An 8479-nucleotide genomic window follows, 5' to 3' on the forward strand; every position below is an offset into this window, starting at 1 on the left:
AAGCATTTGAGGTGCTTATTTTCATTTCAATGGTCAGACTGTATATGTAAGTTCTACTTGATGCCAGCTCAAACTCCTACAGAAATAGTCAAAGGGCAAATTTTAAATAAAAGTACCATGAAAAGAAAGAGACTAAAGCATTTTAAAATAATTTTTAACATGTACTGAAAATAAACACATTTTGAATTAACTATCAAATAATTACAATATCCCAATCTCCTCAAATTTAATGAATCCAAGATATTTATTAAACAAAAATTTATTGAAATTCTGCTCTGTGTCAGGCACTGAGCTAGTTGCTAAAGTCACAATAAGACAAAGGGAATCAAAGTCACTGCACTCAAATAATTCTTAATTCATTCATTTTTTCGACAAAATTTGGTGTAATGAGTGAAAATGATTTCTACTTAGCAGGGAAACTTTCTAAGGTAACAGAAGGGGAAAATATACAAAAGCTAAAGCCTGACATATACACAGCAAGATAAAACTCAAAACTCCTTCATTACGTTTTGATTCCAGCTATTATAAAGACATGAAAACATGCTTAAGATGCTAAATGAAAATGTAAATATTAAATGAAAAACATAGAATGGGAAATCAATCATGTGTACAATACAGTTGAGGCTACACAAAACGGTATTTCCATATGGACAAGGACCAGACAAACTATGGAAAGAGAGGTGGTTGATTTGTTAGAAGATGGGATTACAAATATTTCAACTTCAATTTTCTTTTCATGACAATTGTTTCAAGTTATTTGAACAAGACCTGATGACCATTTGTCACTTGTAGTTATGTATTTTATCTGTATATCACTGTGGCAGTAAAAACAAACTAAAATACCTACTGGTATCTTTAAAAAGATGTATACTAACAGCAAACACTTACGTAACATTTACTTTCCGTAAATATTTTGTATTCAATGCAGTTTATACTTACTCCTCACAAGTACCCTTGAGACAGAAACTACTACTTACCCCGATTTCCCAGATGAAGATACTGAAGTACAGAGAAATTAAGTAACTGCCCAAGGTTACACAGCTAGCAGGTGGCAGATCCAGGACTCAACCCAGGTAGTCTATTCCATAGTTAGAAGTTTTAAAAACAATTCTACCTCTCTCGGGTAAAGAAAAAGTGAGAAATTCACAAAAACACAAACAAGAGGCCTTCTCAGTTTATGTGGGTACAGAAAAATATTTCTCTCCTAGAAGAAAAATAATGGAGTAAATGGGACAACAGACAGCAAGTGATATTCAGTGTCGTTATCTGGGAAACAATAGAGTGACATGAACTTTATACAATAAGAGTTCATAGTCTAAGGCAGCTGCTGTACTGTGCCAGCTGATTGCTGTCGTGTAAAAAATGGATCTGACATTCCTCTTCTGACTTTAAAGCTTTGCTCATTATTGACTGATTGATTGATTGATTGCAAACACCAGGAAGCCAAATTTTGCAACTTCCATTCTCAGTTAAGGACACTGGCAGATAGAAATATCACCAGGGAGGATGAGTAATTAAATTGAAGGGTCATGCAGTAGAGCTCGGGGGGAAACCAATTCCAGCTTTGCCACTATTTAGAATTGAGTGACACTGCAAAATTCGTATTACTTCTCCAGACGGACTCCTCATCGGAACAACAAAGAAGACTTAGGAATACTGTCATTTTCTCCTCCTATCTTTTTCTTCAAATAAGAGTCTTTCTATAACCCAAACAAGAAGTGAGCTTCACTGGACAAGGCACAGAGTTGAGGGGAGCGTGCTCACACTTCTTGTTCTTCTAATACTATTTATTCCTCTACAAAAGAAGTCAGAAGGACATTCAAAATCCACTGATTCCAAGAGTAAATTCTGAATATTTGCAGTGAGTTTTACTGGCCAAAAAGAGCTTGGTCTCATCATAAGGATTCACACCAGGTAGGTACTTAACAAATCATGACTGGATAAATGAATGGACAGGCTTGGTGTTTGAGTTTATACAGTGAGAAAAAAAAAAAAAAAAAAGAACCACGGCTTACCCATTTCAGTTACAAACCCAGGCATCCATTATTTGCTACTTGTTTTTTGCTCAAGAAAAATTACTTCACATTTTCTCCAAGCCCTTAATATAGAAAATAACTTAATTTTGCTTTCTTGAGTCCCCTCACTGATTATCTTCCATAATTCAGGGTTTAATACTCACAGCTCCATTCCTCACTCATTCGAGTCACACTCTATCCACTTGATAGATGACCCCATGAGCTAGAAAACAACCCAATAGACTAAGAGTACAATATATGAATATGCTACTCTACATTTAGAGAAGCGCTTTTCAAGTCTGACTGCACAACAGAATCATTGAGCACTCTTTAAATACAAAGTATCTTGCATTTAGAGCTTTTTAGATACAAATTATCTTAGACCCATCCACTTGGGGAGTGAAATCTGGAAATTAAAAAGGGGAGGAACAAATGATTTTTTGTTGATACCAGAGTTAAGAACCACCTTTTTAGGTTCTGTTGTTAAGCAGAATAGGGAATCACACCTGGAGTTGGGGTCTATGGCTGATGGGAGGCTTTTATCCCAATTGTCTTCAAAGGGCAATGTTTATATAATTTAGACTTAGGAACCAACGTGATATTTGTTTCTATAAACTTCCTATGGGCAATCTGTGGGTTAATTTGGTGATATGTATCAGAAGCCTTAACAAAGTCTGTACCTTTTAAGAATTTAACCTAAGGAAATAACCATAGATGTTTAAATCTTCCGATTTCAAGAAGTGTTCATGGTAATGTAATTTATAAAAGTAAAAGATTATATGCAATTTATATAATCAATACATGGGGATTGGTTAAATAAATGATGGTATATTCATATAATGGAATACTGTATCATTAAAATGTTTCAAAACATAGCAACAATCTAGCAACTCCACTTCTGGATATATACCCCAAAGAGCTCATAGCAGGGAGGGACTCAACAAGCATCTGTATACCCATGTTCATAGCAGAATTATTCACAATGTCCAAAAACGTGGGAGCAACCAAAGTGTCCACTGACAGATGAATGAATAAACAAAATGTAGTATAAACATACAGTGTTGTATTATTCAGCCTAAAACAAGAAAGAAATTCTGAAACATGCTAAAACATGAATGAACCATGAAAACATTATGCTAAAATGAAATAAGCCAGTTACGAAAGGACATATATTGTATGATGCCAATGATATAAGGTACCTAAAGTAATCAAATTCATGAAGACAGAGTAGAATGTGGTTACCAGGGTGGTCAGGGGAGGGGGAAATGAGGAGTAATTATTTAATTGATATGCATTTTCAGTTTGGGGGAAAAAAAAGTTCTGAAGATGTATGGTGGTGATGGTTGCACAACGATGTGAATATACTTAATGTCACTTAAATGTATCCTTAAAAATGATTAAGGTGGTGAATTTTGTTATGTATATATTACTATAGTAAAAAGGAAAGAAGGAAGGAAGGGAGGGAGGGAGAGAGGGAGGGAAAAGAAAAGAAAGGAAAAAAGAAAAGAAAGAAAGAAAAATCAACAATTTTATACATTTTAAAATCACATTAGGGAACATTGTTTTATACGTGTTAATCAATATATGCATCTATCTGTATCTCTCATATACACATACACGCATATAGAGCTAGAAGGATTTGTTCCCAAAATGATAACAGTGGTTAATATAAGGGGGTGATTTTGGAGTATATATTTTTCCTATTTTCCAAAGTTTCTAACACAATCACATATTGTGAAAAATATATATAGATCTTCCTCTGATGTGTGCATATATACATACATACATATGCATGTAAATATATATTTTAAATAATATATGAAATAAATTATTTTAAAAATTAATAGACACCAAAAAAGAACATTGTAGTATCCCAGCTTGGGTGTGTTTGTGTGTACATAGAAAAAAAGGAAGGGACATAGGAAAAATTAAAAATGATTTAAAAATACTTTTAAAAGGTTAAAAAATGGCATCCGCTGATACAATTAACAGAAATTTTTATTTTTGTCTTCATATGTTTTTGAATTTTCTACATTAAAAGAAAAAGTTACCTCATGAATAGTAGCGGAAAACTGGTGAATGGTTAAAATGATCTCAAAGATTACTTTTGAAATTAAAATCACAGTATTTTAACTGGTGCCACTGAGTTCAAAACAAAGCTGCCAATATGGGGATGGGGACACTACTAATATGCTAATTTTCAGTCATTGATGGACACCTAAAACCACACACATACACACACACCTGACAAGTCCCCCAAAGAGCTCTTGTCAGAGAGATACAAAGATGTCTTACTTCCGTGCATTGTATCAGCACTTGTTCACTTCACACTGCGGTGCTTTGGGCACACGTACAACAGCTAGCGAGGGGCTATTCTCAATAACTTCAGAAGGCTGAAACTGAAAAAGCAGTACAGTGTGGTGTGGTAATCCAGGTCAGTTTTTGTCTTAGAAACTCTCCACTTAATTAATTCTCACAGCGTTCTGAATGGTATAAGATACTTCGAAGACAAAGGGCTCCCTGGACTACTGAAGACGTGGAGTGGATGCCAGTACGTCAACTTGTTTCCTCAGAAATAAAATCAAGGCAGTTGGGAGCACCAAGATGCTGCCTGAAGTCCTCCTTTCTTAATCCCTAACTGTTCAACAGAGAAGCAATGACCTAGGTAGGCCCTGCACTCACATGTTCATAAAACTAGCATGTCATCATGTTAAAACCACGAGAGCCAGTATTTTAAGGAGTGTTTTTCCCCCAGTAAACATCAAATAAGATGGTATGTCAACAGTTTTGACTTGGAGAGGTGTCCAGGGCTCCTATGTATATAAATACCCACACAGTACAGAACACTTAGTCCCTAGCATGTGTGGAACTGGCACTGGATAAAACGCCATGGTGATGAGGGTTAATTCAATCTGAGTGTCTTCTATAATCTAGGGATGTGGCAAGAGAAGAGCCTTCTCCCATAGCAAGCGACCTCATACACTGAGTCATCCCCTCAAGGGCCTATGTGTTTGTGCTTTTCTCCCATCAGGCCAGGGGGTCAGTGAAAAGCACCTAGAGTTGAAGCACCTAGTCAAGAAATAATAAAACATCCTCTCTGTGAGAATATGATTGTGCAGGTGCATTATTACACGACTGGTAGCACCGGAAGTTGGAATAATTCCTTTGGTGGGTAAACTGGCAATGAAGAGCCATTAAAATGTCCATAACTTACATTGATTGTATATTTAAAAATAAAATATTAGAGGATGCTTGAGAAAAACATGGTGCATTGTTCTGATGGAATGTTATACAACTGGTAAGCAAGGAAACAGGTATTCAAAACAATGGTCTATAAAGAAAAGTAAAAGAGTGCATATGTATACTGATAAAATTGTAAACCAGTAATGTTTAAGGTCAGTAGGTATTTCAAAGACTTATAGTAATGTGACTGAATGTTATAAATATGGCCATACTAATTTTTCTCCCCTTGGTACTTTAAAGATTGTTGATTCCATCTCGTAATTACCTTCAGCCTTTCCAGTTCTCACTATTGATGTGTTGATACCCTAGTTTTGTCCACCATCACTGGTGCCCTAGTTTACTGCAATATGTATATATACATATATATGTATACTGCATACATACACACATATGCTGATATAGGTATTTTTAAATATGACCTCTTATTGGTCACTAGTACACTCTGCTGCAATCAGAATATTCCTAAAATCCAAGTCGATCGTTGCCTTCTTTTATTAAATCTCCCAAAGGTTCCCATTGTTCTTAGGATGAAGTTCAATTTTTTTTCCTGATACAGCCATCGCTCTGCTTTCCAGTCTCCTCTCTTCCTTCCCTCCCCCTGGGACTTGATGCTCCAGCCATCCTGCAGTTACCCAACTTGGATGCTTTCCAACCTGCCTCACCTCCCAACCCCTAACCAGTATTCATCCTTCAGGTTTCAAATGAATGACACTCTGGAAAGCCAGTCAGTCCTGAGTCCCCATGTCTCAGTAAGGTGTCCATCACTGGTGTCCTTGAACAGGCCGTACTTCCCTTATGATAGCCCTTGCCCACTGTTTTGCAATTCCTTCTTTAATGTTATCTTCCCCTCTGAGCTTCATACAGGCAAGGACTTTGTCTTTCTCATTCAACATATACTTAATGTCCAGCAAAAAAATACTCCATACGTATTTATTCAATGAATGAATGATTTCAAGAATGCATTATTGACAAACTCTACAAAAGAGAGGTTCAATGAAATAAAACAAGAATGGCAGTAGTTGGCTAAATGATAACCACTCCATACTCTTCTACTTTCCCCACCAGCTTTTTTTTGCCAAGCCACACAGCATGCAGGATCTTAGTTTCCCGATCAGGGATTGAACCCACGCTCCTGTAGTGGAAGCATGGAGTCTTAACCACTGGACCGCCAGGGAAGTCCCTTCTCACCAGCTTTGTGAAGCCAAACCCTTAGTTATTTACCCAAGAGGTATTTAAGTATGATAGAGGATTTTGTAATTCAATCTAATTTTTAAAAAGTATTCTGAGTTAGTTTATGCATTTTAGGTTTCTTAGCTGTAGGTAATAGGAAATGTGGTGAGGCTGCTTCAGTAGCTTTTGGTTATAATCAACTACCATGATAGAACCAACCATTCCAGTCTATTGTTGCTACTCAGAAGCCATTAAAAGGCAGAAAGATAAATAAAAGAGTGAGATCCTTTCAGGAAACCCCCAAGTCCTATAGGGGTTTCTCATTGCCGAAGTTTGCCTGTCAGGGTGGAAGTTAAAATGTGGTCACCTTTGAGACACAGTCTGAAGAGAGCTATCTGGTGCAGATGTAGACACAAAGGAATTTATAAGAAGAAATAAAGTTGACTTATTTGTATATCACTAAAATACATGATATTCTTTACAGAATCACAGAGTATTAGAGCTTGAAGGAATTTGAAGGTCATAAATTTCTACCTTCTCCTCAAGGAAACTAGGCTCAGGAAAGATTCGCCCAAGGTGATAAGGCCTTGACAGGTCAGAATTAGAATCCAGTTTTCCAAGACCACTGTTGGAACTCGAATACCCGTGTTCCTGCCATCACACCAGAATGACCAGACTTAGTAACAAGCTTACCAAAAGGCAACAAACCCAGTTTTGTTTTGTAACAAAAGTGAACCTCAGTATATAGACACTGGGCAGTATTGCATGGAAATCACCCACGAGGCTCAAATGGGGACAGGTTGGGTTGCTGTGTTTTCATACAGGAGTTTCCAAAATAGTAGTGGAATTCAGTGAGGGAAGCCACCAGTGTGAGCAAGTGGCTATATTTGCTTCAGTGGAAACAAACAGACCCTTCGTTCACATATGTCCAAAGGAATCTGGGTGACCGAAAGCAAGTAAAAAGAAAAGGAATAGGTGGTGTGTTACAGTTCTCAGAGAATACGGTGAGCAAAAATTTGCTAAGACCTATTGAATATTTCAAATAAAATGCTGCAAGGACACCATATTTACAGCACAATAAGCTCATAGCACAGTCACTAGATGTTTGCTCTGGTTTTTTTTTTCCTTTTTGCAGAAAAAATGCTCATTTTTAAATGATCACTACATTATTATGATTTGAATATACATCATCCGTATTATATATTGTATGGGAAAATGAAGTTTCTTTTCTCCTAACATATTTGTTCTCAGAAATGGAGGCTGTTTGTCCAGTTATTGTAGACAGATAAAAGGGCTGAATCACAGAAGGGTATAATTTCTAAGGAGAGAGCACTTTTGCCACCAAGTAGGAGAAAGGGTAGAAAATGTTTTCATAAAAAGCAACTATTAGAGACAAATAAGAGCTCTAGTCACCAAACCTGTACATATCCCTTTATCCTTGTAAAACAAGCTATGAAAGCACATAATGACTAACTGCAGCAAAATTACTCACATTCCAACTTTGCATAATCGCTAAAATGGTTCTGGTTTTTTAACCCTCCCCCTTCAACAATTCTGCACTCCTAAAAAAATTTTTTTTCAACCACAGCACAAATGGTTATAGCAAACGAGTGTACCAGGCACATCTGCTGTTCCAGAAAGAATTCACTCTCCGGTGCCAAATCCACGTCTATCGGAAGAAATAAAAATAAATTGCGAGCAGGTTCAGCAAATGCCCGGATGAATCCCGCAATGACCACATGGGGGTAGATTCATTTCTACCCGTTGGTGTGGCCAAAAAAGGGTGAGGCAATGGAGGAGTTGATCTGGAAGCAAAGGTTTCTCTCACGCCTGTCTTTGTCACTCAATCACGGAGAACACACTTAAGGTAGCTCCCTACTCGCTTTCTCTGGACAACTATTTAGGTAATAGGATTGAGTTTTTATTACCTCAGATGTGAAGGGAAATTGGCACAGTGTTTTGCAATATATGGATAGTCTCCTTAAAAATACCAACGACAAGAGCAAAAACAGTCCTAGTGTGAATGGCCCCCCAAACCACCCAATGTTATT

At 36.9% G+C, this 8479-nt stretch overlaps 1 protein-coding gene and 1 long non-coding RNA gene across 10 annotated transcripts in view; one reads left to right on the top strand and one right to left on the bottom strand.

The window, feature by feature from the left end:
- LPP (LIM domain containing preferred translocation partner in lipoma) overlaps positions 1-8479 on the bottom strand; it is a 694560-nt gene that overhangs the window by 278342 nt on the left and 407739 nt on the right. The gene's annotated exons all lie outside the window — the stretch shown is intronic.
- The window catches only part of LOC309629397, a 35230-nt gene continuing 27881 nt past the window's right edge, over positions 1131-8479 (top strand). For both annotated transcript variants that reach the window (XR_014245051.1, XR_014245052.1), the window contains exon 1: positions 1131-8295. This is a non-coding gene — a long non-coding RNA (uncharacterized lncRNA). The remainder of the gene's footprint in view (positions 8296-8479) is intronic.

The sequence above is a fragment of the Balaenoptera borealis genome, assembly GCF_965194805.1.
Source record: "Balaenoptera borealis genome assembly, chromosome: 5".
Classification (NCBI taxonomy): domain Eukaryota; kingdom Metazoa; phylum Chordata; class Mammalia; order Artiodactyla; family Balaenopteridae; genus Balaenoptera; species Balaenoptera borealis.